This window comes from Argiope bruennichi, chromosome 10, assembly GCF_947563725.1.
Source record: "Argiope bruennichi chromosome 10, qqArgBrue1.1, whole genome shotgun sequence".
Taxonomy (NCBI): domain Eukaryota; kingdom Metazoa; phylum Arthropoda; class Arachnida; order Araneae; family Araneidae; genus Argiope; species Argiope bruennichi.
In genome coordinates this window covers 114,409,537-114,427,686 of record NC_079160.1, presented here as the reverse complement: position 1 = coordinate 114,427,686, position 18,150 = coordinate 114,409,537, and positions in this window count along the sequence as shown.

Sequence of the window (18,150 nt, the reverse complement as noted above, 5' to 3'; positions counted from 1 at the left end):
TTTTTTTTTTTTTTGTTCAAACAACAGAAATCAATACACAGTCTGGGTTCGCGATTTTTACGTTTCACTAAGACAATTTTAGACGCATAATCAGAATAGCTTTTTTCAATGATACCCTGGGCAAGCCATTCCTCGATTTGTTTTGTAACTTGTTTTTCTATGGGAGCAAGTCTACGAACCAGTGAGGTCACAAGGATGCCATCAGTTAAAATAATAGACATTTGCAAATCTCTCGGATTTTATTTGGAGAGTAAGTTGAAATTAAATTAATTACATGATCTTTCATATTTTTATCAAATAAATACCCTATATCAAAATCATTTTCAGAATAAACATTTAAAACAGGCGTGCATACTTCCTTCACTAACCATTCAGAATTTACATCAGAAAAACTCTTTTCAAAACAAGTATCATTTATTAAATTAACATCAACAAATTTATCTTTATTTAAAGATATATCATCACACTGTAAATAAAATTCAGATTATGCATTTTTCGAACAAGTAGTAATAATTTTATTTTCATTTAGAAGAGAAGTTGAATTGTTATCATTTTTTATACAACAAGCAGAGTCGTGACATCCGAGAGATAAGGCCTGCTGGCTGTTGTAATGAGTCATCACGGCTAGGCGGACGCTCCGAGAAGGACGGAAATTAACATAACGCGTAACTTGCGATGTATAGCGTTATGTTTCCTCGTCAATTCTCTAAATTATCAAATGATTACATAGATATTAATTTAAAAATATTACTTTGCATTTAAAAAATTGACATTTAAATAATTACAATCGCGGTTTGAGAATTTCCGATATTGAATATCACAATTTCTTGACAACTTTCGTTATTAAAAACACATTCACGGAATTATTAAATAGGTGCATAATAATGGCTAATTTAAGAATTATTTATTATCTGTTTGTGTAAAATAGATGTTTACATTAAATTTTCTTTGAAATGGGAACTTTTTAGTTCTCAGGAATTTTGTTTTTTTAAAAAGGAAGCTAATTAATAGTAAAAGATTTACATGTAGAAAAAAAAAATTGCTGTAAACAAAAAATTTGATTAGTAACATAATGAGATTATTCATCCATTTTTTATGCTTTTTAAATATTGGATTTGCCGGCGTCCTGGCATAGGGGTAGCGCGTCTTCCCCGTGATCTGGGCGTCCCGGGTTCGAGTCCCGGTTTGGGCATGGTTGTTCTTCTGCTGTTCTATCTGTGAGATGTGTGAATGTGCCCTCCTGTAAAAAGGGGTTGTGCAAGCGAATGAGTGATGCGTGAGTAGTGTAGTTTCTTATGGCAAGTGCCATAAGAAACAAACAAATATTGGATTTAAATTTTTTTACTAGAAATGTTTGTTTAAAAAAATATCGCAAATCTATGAGCTGTACTTGAATAAAGAAATAACATATTTAAGTTAATAAATATGAATGAATTAAGAAATTATAAAATATAAACCAGATGAAGACACATTTTTGTAAGCATTTATTTATTTCAGCATAATAGCAAGAAAAAAATACAATTATTCAGAACTCGTACATATACAAAATAGAAATACTATTAAAATGTGATTAAGAAACAATTATTTTTATATACCATGTAAAAAAATACAATTATTTAGAATACATATATACAAAATAGAAATACTACTAAAATGTGATTAATAAACAATAATTATTTTTATGTACTATATAAAAAATACAATTATTTAGAACACGTATACAAAATAGAAATATCACTTCAAATAGATTTCTAACAAAATAAAAATGACAATTTAAATTGTAATAGTCTTAAGCTGCAAAGGTTATAATTTTACTAATCTTAAACTATATAAATACATTTAATTTCACAGTTACATTCAATTAAATTTTTAAAAATAATTTTCACTTTATTTCTTCAAAACAAATCCCCCCCCTTCTATATTTATATTATAACAGGTACTTTTTCCCTTTCCGATTAATCAATTTTTCTTCATCATAATTTCCACGGCAAGCCGGAACTGAGCATTTATATAGCATCTTTTTTTTAAAAGAAAGAAAAGGTAAAACTTATTTACCAAAAAATAAATGATTTAATTAAAATAAAAGTTCAAATAAAGTAATATAAATTTCTTTGTTTATAGATATTCATAGTGATATTAATCTACATTGTAACTTTAAAAATAAAACTCACTGTCATGATTAAAAATACTTAAGAGATAATGGATGCAACTTTATAAATTGTATGTGACTAAATAGTAAATAAAAGATAAGCTTGAGATTAATTGATGAAAAAATTTAATAAAGAGCTTATTTAAACAGAATTTTTATACCAAAATTATGAATAAGAATCGAATAAGTAAAAACCCTGACAGGACTAGTAGTAGACTAGTACTCGTAGATAAACAAATGATTGTCTAAAAATCGATTCGATTTCTGACATAAAGAAATAGAGAATTTGTATAAATAGATTACAGCTATTTATTCTTGTTTCATTAAGTTCATTCTTAATCAACGCTACATCATCGAGAGAACAAATAATATTGAAAAACTAAATCGTAATTATAATTTGTTATTAAAACACAAATGGGCTTAACAGTAACAGATTCAATAACATTTTAAGTTTATATTGAGAATTATAAAAGAAATACAATTACCTTCAATAATTTGTATCCTAAACGTGCTTTTGCATCTCATCTATTTCAATATAACACCATCTTGGCTCAAGTTTAGTTTAGTTTGGTTATATTAACGTCCCATTTGAAGCAACACTAGGGCTATTTTGGGACGGACCTCGTAATTTTGAACCACGGTCAGATGACGAGGACGACGCCTGAGCTGGCACCCCCCTCTCCACACCACACCACACCAGCGGCAGGACATTTGGTCATGACGAATTTGACGTGCAACAGACCCCCTTACACGACAGTTCTTCGGTGGAATCGGGTCACGCACCTGAAATCCTCCGGTTCCGAAGCCGAGACCTTACCCCCAGGCCACCGCGGCCCTATCTTGGCTCAAGAAATAAATAGAAAAACAGAAAAAAATGAAGGCTTATAAACGCCAGCCGTCGTTCACTTTGCGCAGAAAACGTGCAGAGTGACGATTGTTAACCGGCTTCTCGATCGCCTAGCAGTGATGACTCATGCAGAAGTGAGTGATAGAGCCAGCAGGCCTTGTCTCTCGGAGGTCACGGCTTGATATATGTTTAGGGAAAAGAGCTATGCTTTTTTCTTTTTTGTAATGAGTTGTCTGCATAAATTTATTGCAATTCTAAAGAGATCATTGGACGCCAGTCAAATGAATAATCCCTTCCATCACCGGAAATTAATGTTCTGATGTTTTTTTCTTTTTCCTTTTGCTGTGAAGATACATTTAGAAATTTTTGATTTATTCCTAATAGGATGTTTTTTTTTTATAAATATTTTGCTGAATTGTGTTATATACTGATTAAAGAGAACCTATACTTTATTTTATTTTTGTATTACTGTAAAGGGAGGAGCTTTTTGTTTATATCAGTTATTGATCAAGTGAAGAAAAATATACATACTAGAAATTGGATTGTTTTAAATAAAAGTGCTTAATTTCTCAAAACAGATAAAAAAGTTTGCATTGCGTGATATTGAGTATTTGTTTTTTAATTTTTTGTATAAGAATAGTATAACAGCTTATTGATTGCTATTTTTTATTTTTATTAGTTTCCTTTTTGTAAATTACTAATATAATGGCTTTCTGGGGAAAAATAAGAAAAACTGAACTTGTGAGTTTAGGTCAAGATTTAGATTTAGAAGTTCACGATAAATTAAAAGTTGTAACTATTATGAAAATGATAATGGAGATGGAGGATTATGATGAAGAGTATGTTAGAGCCCTTGCGGAAACTATGGTGAAGAAAAAGAACGGGAACTTGAACGGAAGCGCAAATATGAATTAGAGAAACAAAAATCAGAGAGAGAGTGAGAGGGAATACCCTGAAGCATTCCTGTTACTGATCTAACCTCTCTTTCAGTAACCGATGCGTTACTTAATATTTTCAGGAGAACTGATTTCCATGTGGAAATACAATGTGATCAAGGAACATCATTTGTGAACAATTTGACTTCAACGTTTTTTGAAAGTTTCGGAATAAAGGTTTGCCACAGCTCTGTTCATCACCCACAATCAAACCCAGCAGAGAGATCTCATCGAACCATTAAACGCATTTTGCGAGTTGTGTGCATTGAAGCGGGAACTGATTGGGAGAGGCATTTGCCATCTGCTCTTGGATTCTCTCCATCAGAATTGGTGTTTGGGAAACAGCTAAGAACTCCCGAGATGTTGCTCTATGAAAAATGGACTCAAGCAGATATTGAATCCAGCCCAGTCATCGAGTACGTATTTAACTTGATAAACCGTTTGAAGCGATGTCAGGAATTAGCTTCGGAGAAGATGGTGGAAATATGCAGCTAAAACGAAAGAAATGGTATGAAAAAAATGCCATCAAACGCGAATTTCGGGTAGGTGATCTTGTTCTAGTACTTTCTACTTCTAGACCAAACAAACTTTCAATTCAATGGCTAGGACCAGATACCATTGAAAAGAAGATTTCCGAGACAAATTTTGTCGTAAATTTGCCGGGGAAAAAGAAAAATCTCAAATATATCACATCAACATGCTAAAGCCTTATTACAAAAGAAGTGAATATATAAATTTGTTATCACTTAAATCCGGGAAAAATGATGTAGATAGCGATGTTGACTTCCCTCATATTGACTCTAGTCCAAATGTATATAATTTCAAGGATATTGTCAGTGGCAGCAATCTTGAAGAAAGACTTAATAGCAAAGAAATTGATCAATTGCAACAATTACTTAATAGGTATGCTAAGAACTTTTCCAACATACCTGGGTAAACCAACGCAATTGAGCACGATATCGAACTAAGCAGTAAAGAACACATGATATGCAGGCCTTACCGAGCTTCTCAACGTCAGACAGAGATACTTAAATCAAAAATCCAACGAATGTTAGACTTGAAATTTATTGAAGTCGGTGAATCTGACTACATGAGTCCTATGATTTTGGTGGAGGCTCCTGGAAGAGATCCCAGACTCTGTATTGACTATCGACGGTTAAGCAAAATCACTCGCACTATGTACTATCCTCTTCCTAATTTGGAAGACAGAGTAGAGACTGTAGCAGCTGCGACGTATATAACGGTGCTGGATATTTCAAAAGGGATTTCATTAACGCCAAGGGCTCAACGCATAGCAGCTTTTGTAACAAGTTTCGGATCATACTGCCCGCTAAGACTTCCTTTCGGATTTAAGAATGCTTCATATTTTTTTAGCAAGCTGATGGCTGAGGTGTTAAAAGGATGCTAGGAATATGCAGTCCCCTACTTGGATGGCATTGCGATTTACTCCCTTTACTCCCATTCTTGGGATTCTCATCTAAAACATTTAGAAACTGTCTTGAAAAGAATCGAAGCCTCTAACTTGACTCTGAAGCCTTCCAAATGTAAATCTGCTCAAGATCACTTTCTTTATCTCGGACACACAGTAGGTCAAAGGAAGAAGACGACCTTCGGAGACCAAAGTGCAGGCTGTCGTAGACTTCGTAACACCCAAAACGAAAACTGATATAAGAGCTTTTTTGGAATTATCAGGGTACTATAGTAGGTATATACCAAATTATTCAGTTATAGCAGCACCATTGACTGACTTAAAGGTAAAGTGAAAAAAGGAGAAATTATATGGAACCAAGAATGTGAAAAATCATTTCAATCTTTAAAAGAGAAAATCACAAACAAGCCGGTACTTTACTCACCGGATTTTAACCGTGAATTTATTCTCCAAACGGATGCTTCACATTCCGGAGTTGGAGCAGTATTGACGTAAATAGATGATAAGGGAGAAGAAGATCCTGTTCTTTACCTTAGCAAAAAATTCACCGATGGCGAAAAACGATACGGGACCACTGAGAAAGAATGTGCTAGTATCACTTTCACTGTTAAAAAATTGCATTATTTTTTAGATGGAAAAAAATTTCAAATTCAAACAGATCATAACCCTCTTGTCTGGTTACAAAAGAACTGTAGTTCCAACCAACGACTACTGCGATGGACATTAGCCTTCCAATCACTTAATTTTGAGATATTTCATAGAGCATGCAAAGTCAATAAAAATTCAGATTTCTTAAGCCGGTTAACAACTATGTAGGTTATTATTACCTATTAAAAAACATTGCACTAAAAGGTTCTTGACCATTATTGCTTTTAAGAGACGTCACAGCATTTTTAAACATTTTGAATATGCCTTTATTTTTCCTAATAACAAATGCTAATATAATAAAGATAATAATAACAATACTAATATTTCTTCAAATCAGAAATTTCTAAAATATACACATTCAAACAGTTTCTTTTTCTTGAAAAAGTCATTCTTAAAAATACAAATATTAAAATAAATGCTTGCAAGATTCTTTATTCAAAAGGATATAGAAAATTCTCCTACCTGTTCTTCTTCAATTATATCCGGAGATAATATTCTGCAGGAGCTTCACAATTTGCCGCCCACTTCTGAACCGAAGATTTTCTTAAACAATTTTGCCGTACCGAAGAATTTTTTGAAAAATTCTACGACCACTGCCGAACCGAAGATTTTCTTGAAAAATTTTATCTGCAACTGTCGCTCCGAAGATAATTTGACGAAAACTAATGGTGAAATTTCCAGATTCTTACTGGATCGAAGATTATTTTTTCTATTTCCGAGGTCATTGCATCCAGGACCGAACCCCCACATGTAGATACATGTTAACTCTGGCTTTTACTAACAGACAGGCCTTTACTAACCGGATTATATGGTGCGTAATATTTTTTTTCTTCTTTTGAATTGTTTTTGAAAATATTAATTTACAATAGTTCTGAAGGCGAAAAGTATTTAACAATAACGCGTACTTAAAAATAGAAATAAGAGAGCGCAAATTCAATATCTTACTGCTTTTGAATAAAATGTAGTCATTTTTTAATCTAAATATGCGTATGTATAATTACATGTTAAATAGTTCATTTTTTTACACGCGCATTTTACATATCTTAATATGACATTTATAAACGAAAGAACTTTAATATTTACAATATATTGAAGTTATAAAGTTTATTCTGTCCATCTTCAAAAACAATCACATCCCCGTAAATTTCTACATTTTATATGGTTCCTGTGCTAGTGCTCGGAAGATATTTTAAAGCCGATAGTTAGGCTAGAATCCTAATTTAAAAATTCTTTTAGGTTGGTGATTACATGGCTAGATTATTGAATAGGTAGAGTAAGCCTCTTAAATTCGGAAAATAGTTCCACTTGCCTCATTGAAGGGGATCTTCATTTCCGACACTCCTTTCAAGGATAAAAGGGAAAGACATGTACGTCTTTGACTTTATGTAGAAGGGTTGACAATGTTCTGTAGATTTCTGTTTATTCTCGTTTTCTATCTGTACTCGTTTACTAAACTACTAGTTTATAGATTCGACGTTGCTCGCAATCAAAATACTTCGTTAGTAATAGCTTAAAAAAATCATTCTTTATAAAGTATTATAATATACATAATACTTTTAGCGTTTCATGTTTTTTAATTAAAATCTGAATGTCAATTAAACCAGACTATTTTTAAAAATTGCCGATAAAATTCTTTATTTCACAATTGTCCGCATTTATTTAATTGTTACTGAAATTTGAAAAAAAAAAAAAAAAAAAAAAAATGGCGAAAATTAGAGAAAAATTACGGGGAAATGAAACTGCAACATTGAAAAGGAAGAAGTTTGAATTTTAAAATGGTATAAATGCATTTCTTGTAGAATAATTTTCTCCGAAGTTACTGTAGACAAACGATAAAATTTCGGTGTATTCTAATTAATTGAATATTTAATTAACTTCCATATTTATAAAAGTTAACAGGTATTCTCTCCTTTTTTCAAATAATTATACAATATTTGATTCATTTCGGCCCAGTTCTTTAGATCTATAACATATATACACAGCTGCAATGACTTGTATTTACATTAAAATTACATTTTCAATTCTCTCAAGATATTGGCAATTTGCTTTATCGAGTTTTTGAAGATGGCCAATTTTCAGGTTTCGTTTAATGAGTAGAGAACACACAAATAAAATTTTTTTAATTAAAATGTACTTTTTTAAATTTTTTATTTTTGAATGTCTTAAAGGGAATTAATTCATTCATTTTCTCTATATATTACAACAACTTTTTTTAAAAATGTAACATAATTCTAACAGAAGAATTAAGATGCAAATAATAATTGAAAAATGAGTTTAATAGCAAATACAAACAGATGTAAAAACAAATTATTGGAGCCTAACACTTGTACATTTTAACCTTTTATTCTGCTTGTTTTTTTAAAAAAATGAATTAGACTCTTTCATTCTTTCCATCTCAACTATGAAATTTCTTTTTCCTGTAAGAGATATGTAGCTTCATGAAGGAACTTATCAAGCAATAAAGTTCGGTATTCTTTGTTTAAGTTTGTTACATTTAAACAAAGAAATACTATCATTCTTAAATTCTAACGTATTAGCTCTTTTAAATATAGATATGCGTTTTATATTGATGCAAGTTATTTAAACATTTCAATAATTACATTATTCAGATCATAAGTTCTTTCTTGAAATTTAAGAAATGTGATATTGCTATAACAAGAATACGAATTATTTGTTTCTGGGGAGTAAAAAAAATTGGTAGCTTCTTTTTCATTTAAAAAAAAAAAAAAAATGCAATTTTCTTTTTCGTGAGCATCAGAATTTTAAAAAAGCTTTCTGCATGATTCATAAGAATTGTTTCTTTAAAAAAGAAGATAAGATATCTTTTTGAAGAACTACATATATTTTTTTAATCATGCCGTGACAAATTCTTATACTTTTTTGGTATCCCAAAGTTTGAAAAATATATATACTTCTGTCCATACTCTTTAATGAATATATTTAACGATAGAAAAATATAAACATAAAAAAATATAGTTTACTGAATTTTCTTCCTCCTCAGTAAAATGAAATTTCTTCCTCGCCTTTCTAGAATAAAGAACTTTGTTCTGAAGAATTGACAATGCACTGCTTCTTTTTCTTCTTGTGTACACTACTATAAGACAAATAGAACAATCTCTTTTTTGTACGCTGGAAACATTTACAAGGCTCCTGTAGCTTTATGATATCCCACAGTTAAAAAGGGGGCTAAAATAGCCTGACCCTTATAAATTTATGGCCGAGGGAAACTCAGTTGTAAAATCACACGATCCCCTTAGTTCCGATTGGCTAAATATCTGAAGTTGTTACCAAGGGTTCGAGACAACATTCTTCAAAACAGTTACTTTCAATCGAAGCAGTTACAGGACAGAGCTAAAAATACTACAACTTGTATAGAAGAACTAAACCTGGGTTGTATGAGGTAAGTAAAATCCTACTTATTATTTTACTTTAATCTTGTATTAATTTATAGAAACATGATATATGTTAAATATATCTAAAAAGGTTCTGCTTATATAAATCCTTGTGAATGTTGATATTAAAATAGAATAGAACATTTGTTGAATTTGAATGCCTTAAAAATAATTGGGTTGAATTTATATATATATATAATTTTAACATTATATATTTGATTTAGTCAGTTAGATCAGTTCTTCCTTTTTCCAATATATTAAATTCCAGTGAATCTTTCAAAAATGATTATTTTAAAAAAGCTTGGTTAACGAAACAAAATAGATCGTTAATATGTAAATAATAACCATAAATTGAAATGAAATGCTATGTTTTTCAGTTATATAATTTGAAATTTAGCAGGAGATAGCTTTAATTTCTGACTTTAAATTTCTTGTCTTGAAATATCTGCCTTTTGCTTTATTTATAAATATATCTAACAAATTTTTCAGTATTAAACATAAAATCAAAAATATGTTGACGCTTTTTATTAGTTTCTCTTTGGTAATTTGGGTAGTTGATTTTAATTATTCTACTTTATTTTTAATCTTTTCTGAATTGATAACTGTAACGCTTTGCATCAAGAAATCAAGATCACCTGAACCCTCTGGCTATTATGGGTAGTAAACGTCCAAAAAATTTTAACAGAATTTGCCCCAAAAAATTAAAGAAATTTACATAATGAAATTGCATGTAATAAATCATAGATTGAAATGCAAAATATAAATTGTTTTATAGTTTTTCAAAATAATGCTTTTTTTTGTAATTAAAGAATGTGTTTTGTAATTAAATAAATTTTGACATCATTTTTCTATTATGTTTAAAATGAAATATTTTGGACATTTCGGTTTATTAAATTTTTTTAGCTTAAAAAAAAAACTCTTTTATTGAAAAATATGTAAGTCAGAAATCTTAAGTAATTATATTAATTGGATAATTTTAACCTAATCACAATGAATTTTTTAATTTAAATAGATTTATTATTTATTGAAATAATTTTTAATTTACTTTTGGGTCCACAAAAGGACTTAATCCGTTATTGGCTGAATGTATTGATTTCTGCCGAAAATATCTAATATTAGTAATAATAATTATATTAGATATTCTGGATTTTTGAAAGTTTTTTTTTTTTTATAATACTGTTTGAATTTAGTTTCCATGTTTATTTTATGTAGTTAGCCAGCATTATAACAGCATACATTTCATTCATTTAACGAGAAATGTTAGCCAGGCGCAATCGATACAAAATTGAATGTCTTCTGTGTAAAGAACGCTTTGACACACCAAAAGATACACCAGTGTGAAACATTCTAAACTAGAGCAACAAAATCGGATAGCTTCAGTCTTAGAACTGGGAATGAAGAAAAGGAAAAACCCATGAGAAATTATATTCTGAAAAATTTCTCGGCTTGAAGACGACAAAAGCTCCAATACTCTTCGAGATGCCACGGTCAAAGGTAAATATATTATTTATCGTTTTCTATGTGTTCTCTAGCTAGCTGTTCTTAGGCATTAATTCTTTTCGTATAATTATATTTTGAAAAAGAGAAGAAAATTCATAAACCATGTATTCTTAGTAACTTTTCGCGAAATATTTTATGTATTTTTAGATTGAATTATTTCATTTCATTAAATATTATTTTGGATATTTTATCATTATCCAAAAATAGACATTTATAAATTATTTAAGCACTTTTCGATTAATTTAGTTTTCTTGATAATGAGATATTTTATGAGATTAAAAAAGATTGATGATTAAAAATTTTGTCAAATTAATATTGAATTCAAAAAAGTTAAATATGTATTTCTTAAAATTCGATTAAATATTTCCATGATCATAATAAGCAATTAAAAGAAATTTAATTCCATAATTTGTGTGTTGATCGATATATTATTAGAATCTCTAACGAAATATAACTATATTTTTTCTAGAATTAGATTTACGCGAAATTAAATTTTAAGCATTCCATAACGGATAGACTCAAGTATCGATAATTTTCTGATGGGTAATAGAAGAAACTGACACCACCCTTCCAACATTTCTTACAAACATCCCAGACCAGCAAATTTTTAACAATGAGATAAAAATTAGTATCAATATCTGATTAAAAATCAAAATTAAGAGGATGAAGAATTTTATCGAGTAAAAGGGGAAAGAAACAAACTTCATTTAATATTAATCAATTTGATTTTTACTTCTTGAAGTTTTAAATGAAACTCATGGAGCGTCAAAAATTGAAATATAAAAAAAGCTCTTAACTTTAATAGTTGAACTACTTTATTAAAAACTATGATGAATCATACATTAAATATCGAGATGTCATAATTTTTAACTAAATTATGAAACTTTTTAGGAATATTTAATATGAAATAGGCGAGTAATCTTATATATATTTTCTTTATTTCGTGAGAGTTCGTTTTGACGTTTTCTATCTTATTAGATTTTGATGAAAATTTAAAAATGACAATCGAAAATTATAAATCAGAAGAAATTATTTCGGATTCAACGACCAGTGAAACTCGAGAAAACAACCTAACAAAGAAAAATGAAAACGAAAATGATTCTGAATACCAAAGTAATTATTTGTAACATTTTATTATTTTGTGAAAACTCTTTATGACATTTATACTTTTTGAATTATCTTTATGAAATATTAGACATGACAAATTATTGTACGTTAGATACTTTTTGATATATTCATATATTTTCAAGGCAATAAAAAAGCAAATTCAGAAAACTCATATGTTTCTAGATTTAAAGATAAGTATCGCTGTAAGCGGTCTCATCAGATTACACATATATATTTTACTATATTTAGGCACCACATTCACGACTAAAGAATTTGCCGTTCTATTTTCTATTCAGATGAAACATTCCAAAAGAAATGCAGAAAATCTCCATGTTTAAAAATCAGTTTGATTTGAAAAATGCTGTTGAAAACTTCCGAGATTCATTTATTCAAAACTCAAATACAAATTCGAAAAAATTTCTAAAAAATATAAAAGAAAAAAAAATGTATGAAAATTTTTCTAAAATTGAACCATTATCGAATTAATGCTCTAGATACTGATGGATTCAAATAATTAGTGATTGCAGTTTCTAACTATGAGAGTTTTCTCAGCTTTTTTTATACAGCGAAAGATATCATTATTTTAACGAACATGCAATGAGAGTTACTTTTAAAAACTTTTTGTTGAAAGGTTTTTTTTCTTTTTCTTTTATATTTTGATGGAAACTCAAATATATCTAAAAATCATGATGTAAAAGATGCCGATACTGATTCAATGGCAAGTGACGATGAAGAAAATAGCCAAGCAAATGATTCTGAATGTGAAGAAACAGAGACTCTTGGAGCCAAACAGAACTCAATTTCTGTTCTAGAAAATAAATATTTACCACCTTATTACCATATATATATATATATATATATATATATATATATATATGAATGGCTCGAATATTCTATATCCAAGGACGCAGTATTTTGCTATTATTGTATTCATTTTCTCCATGATAATGCTGACGATCCATTCAATGATGCATTTCGAGTCAAAGACTTTAGACATTAGAAGAAATGTTAAGGGAAGGATAATAAAGAAAACCGTTTGCTCAAGCATTAATTAAGTTCCTCCTATTGCCCAGCCGTGGTTAATTGCAACTTATTTAAAGAATCCCAAAATAAAGGGAATATACTGATGCAATTAAGTAAGGAGAAAGCATCAATAGTAAATCAAAACAGGCATTATATGCTCACTTTATGCTAAATTCTCCTTTTAATTGCACAGCAAAAAATTGGCATTAGAGAGTCTAATGAATTTTGTCAGTCAGACGTAACTATAAAAAAGGATGTCATTGATTATGGGCCACATGATGGAAATTTAAGTATGCTGGCTTTAGTTGCAAAACATGACGATATTATTGCTCGAAAAATCAGGAATGGGCCATCCAATTCAAAATATACTCACCATTCTATAAAAAAGCACTGTTGGGCTTTATGGCAGAAGAGGTGCAAAAGGAAATTTCAAATGAAGTAAAAGAAGCAGAATATTTTTCAATTCTTGCAGACGAATGTAAAGATTTGGGGGAAAGAGAGCAGTTATCCATTGCTGTGCGTTATTTATATAACAATAGCATTTATGAAGAATTTCTTTCTGTGGAGGAATTAACCTCCTTAAATGATGATTCCTTAACAGATAAAATAATTATAGTCTTTAAAATGAATAACATCAACTTAGAAAGATGCTTTGGTCAAGCATATGACGGTGCTTCAGTGGTTTCTGGCAAACATGCTGGACTGAATGCACTGATAAAAAGAGATTTTGCACCTGCAGCAAATTATATTCATTGCTTTAACCACAAATTAAATTTAGTAATAATAGATGTAGTGTAATCAATCCAATGTGTTACAGACTGCAAATCGATATTTCAAAAATTATATTCTTTTATAAGTACTGATTAATTATAAAACTGAAACTATGATTATGTTAACTTTTCTTCCCATAAAAAATTATAATTAATAATAGTAATTAAACAATGAAAATAAATAGGACATATAAATGAAGGAAATAAATGTTCTATATAGATAAATGTGCAGGTGATCAAATTTAAAATTATTTCAGATAATTTTAACATTTGTTTATTTTTTTAAAGAGTAGTAAAAAAAAATATCTTACAAATTTTATAGGGTAAGATTGTGGAAAAATATATGCTATAATAATAGTTAAAAAAGTTGAAGAAAAGTTAAAATCATGGAAAATGGCATTCTATCAAAAGCAAATGCTTTATGGAATTTTAAATTTATCAAAACAAAACAAAACAAACAAAAAATCAAAATTTATCAAAACAAAACGTAACAAACAAAATTATTCATAGGTAAAAAAAAAAAAAGTAAACTACTCAAAATGTTTCGTATTTTCAGTCGTTTGACAAAATTTTGAAAGTATGATAGTTTTAAATATTATGACACTAATTTATAGAGTTTGAGAAAGAATAACAACTGAACTAATATTTAAATTTGACGCCGGGAAGTGTTCAGAAATAAATCGCCTAATGATTGGCATTTGGTCGCCCATTGCTAAAATACATGGGAAAATGATTGGTATTGGGTTGCCCATTGATAAAACACATCGCGAAATGCTTTGTATAAAGTCGCCCGTGATATTTACACGTTCGGAAAAATATTGGCAAATTCCTCGGAAACATGCCGGGGCGATCATCGCGCGGTGTCTTGCCGGGGGACATGAACAAGGTCGGGGCGAGATCGCCTCCGATCACAGGCGTTCTGTGGGGCGATGTTTGGCCTACGATCTTTTGCTGCTTGGGATACAGTTTTCGGCACCATATGTTGAGACACGCTGGTATAACATACAGAGGTGGCGGCAAAGATTTCCCGACGGGGGGGGGCAAGACAAATCCGATAGGGGGCAATCACGATATTTCTATTTTGGCTTCAAAATAACTCATAATAATACATTTTACATTTCATTAAAGAAAATCAAGTATTATTTAGCTTCTTTTTTTATTCAGATGCTAATCATTGCTTTCACTGTTAAAACTGTATAAAGATATTTGTAAAAATAAATGTTATCAGTTTCTTTTACTGACCATCCAAAAATTGTCAATATTAGAGTCTATTCATTTATAGTAAGCACTCTTGAGATTGAACTTCTCTGAGATCTAATTTTAGAAAAAAATATGGTTATATTCGATTTTTAGATTGTAGAATAAAGACAGAAAAACAGACTACGCCACAATGACGTGTCATGCTAAATGAGCAAATGCATGCTCTTACTACTTTATATCAGAAGCTATATAAAATGAATGCTGAAACAAAAAGTTTTATAAAAGAAACTTTTTTAGAAATCCAGAATAATAAATAAAATATATTCGATGTTTCCGCCAAAAAAATCGATTTTCTTCATAGTTCCCTACTTAAAACATTTGTTAAAAAACGATTCGACAAGGAGCAGGAATTCAGATGTGTTTCGAATCCGAAGAGAATAAGTGCGCGTACTCAACGAAAATTTACTATATTCCGGATACGAACAATTTAGAATGCGGAAAAGATGCACTGATGTTGTTTCTTAAAAAGGCTAGAGAAAATATATGTATAAAGTTACCATTTTATGTAAGATATGAAAAATGGACTGCTTAAACATTAGATCCCCCATGTATTTATTTTTCAATATTATATATTAACGAATCAATGCATTTTATTAATAAAATCAATTAGATCTCGAATATGAATTCCCCTATCTTCGTTTTTAGGCATGTGTTCTTATGGTAAAGTACTTTTTTAATTCGAAGTTATTGCAAGATAATATTCCTTTCAAAAAGTAAGTTTTATCCCCTCATTTGCATTCATTGGTTATTCTCAACTCCTTCATATACAAAGACGAGTCTGACTCGCGTACGGAATAATTAGATTTTTAATTTTAAATCTGCAAATTAAGTGAAATTATTAAGTAATTTAAAATGCAAAATCACTTGAAAACGCATCATTACCTCAAATGCCCTTATATTATTCAAGGGATTAAATTAACAATAATTATCCCAAATAAGATCTGCCATCTAATTAGGAAGTTAAGTAAATTCGTATGTCAAGGTGTTAATGTATTATTTATGAATATTCTATGAATAACTATTTTAATCATCTTTTTATCAAGACATCTTTATTCAAAGTCTATTAAAAATGTAGAAGCAGCTGAAAGTATATAGTTTTTGCTGCGAATAGTAAATGGAAGAAAATAAAATAAAAATGGTACGTTTCCCGATTACATAGTCATAATACTGAAATGTGACGTCTTATTCATTTACCAGCTTATTGATTATTTTGCTAAAAATAGCATAAATTATATGCTGAATGAACATTATAATATTTAAATCAGATGACTGAGAATTTGAACTTAATGTCGTCGACATCCATTCGCATTGAATTCTTAGTCGACAGATCAAAATTTTTTGACAAAATGCGAAATGTCTTATTAACATGTCGCCTTGTCGGTTATATTTCGAAAAGTAGTGCAAATTAAAAATTTAATGAACGACATTTGAATCAAATGTATGAAAATCTGTGGATATAATCTTCGACATTCATTTCATAGTCGGCCACCCAAAAAATTATCGGCAGAATGCGATATCTTATTCATTTGTCGGTTATATTGCCATATATAGTGGAAATTATAAGCTAAATGAACGACATTTCAATCAAATGTCTGAAAATCTGCAGACTTAATGTCATCGACCTTCACCGTACTGAATTCATAATTGACTGCCCAATAATTACCAGCAAAATGAGACTATCACCTTATCGATATCTTATTCACTTGTTACCTTAGCAGTTATATTGCCAAACGTAGTACAAATTATAAGCTTAATGAAAGACAATTTAATCAGATAACTGAATATTTGCGAATTTAACGTCTTCGGCATTCAGTTCTTAGTCGGTCTATCAAAAGTTGTTCCCAAAACACGGTATATTTATTGACCTGCCACCGTATCGATTATTTTGCCAAATATAGTCAAAACACTTTAACCGTTTCTTTCGATATTTCGACTATTTACAATATATTAACTGTAAGGTGGTTTTTAAATAATCCCATTCAATAATGTACAAATCTCTACTACCAGCCTGAATTGGTGAACACTTTCGCCGACGAAACTCTCAATCTCTCGCCGACGGGAGGGATTGCCCCCCTGCTACCACCACCTCTGATAACATATAGTTATTTTCGCCACGATACGTAGACGCTACAAGTAAAAAAAGTAGCGTTTAGAATGACAACAATAACAAGAGTGATGCCACTCAAGCTAAAAACAATTATACTAAAATGTTTGCTTGCTTGCCACAACACCAACAAAAAGTTAGAATTTGGCGCGAATGTCCGCCATGTAACCGAATTTTTTTAGACAGCAAAAGAGTTTTGGAGCTTGAAAGATTTTGAGATGAAAAAGAAAGAAAGAAAAATAGAAAAAAAAAAAAAAAAAAAACCATCGCTTTTTTAAAAATTAATGATTGCGCAATACAATAGTAGCGCGATAATTCCACATCGGTTTAAATCATATATTTGCAAAAAAAAAAAAAAAAAAAAAAAAAGCTTTAGAAAAAGCTTTGAAGTTTGACCAATTTTGGGAAGAAAGATAATCATCTTACTCTATATACCGATGCATGCGTAATTTGATAATCATGTATCTTATTAAAACTGGTTTAAACAGGCTTTTCACGAAACAGATTTTTTAAACTCGACTGATTTTGAGATGGTCAAAAAACCATCGCTTTTCTAAATGTAGGTGATTGCGAAATATGAATCATATGAGACCATGTGACTTTAAAAAATAATCTTCACACATAATAATTAGAAATTTGCGACAGCAGATTTTTTTTCACAGTTTTTATTTTGAATAATAAATTGTGTGAAAACTTATTTAAAAAAAAATGGTAGTCACATAACGAAAAGAAAGCAATAAGTTTTTTATAAACTGAAAAAGTTACTCTCAGAATGATATATTTCCGTAGATATAATTGAAAGAACAGCAGAAATGAAGTCTCAAAAGTTGTAAAATAAGTGCTATTCATAATTCCATTAATTAATCAAAGTTAATCCAAAATAAAATTTCCGCTCAGACGCACGCGTAAAAGTGGGGAGATTACGAATCCGAGAATGAACACATGCACAGAAAATTCAGCTTAAAAAAAATAACCTTGCAATCAAT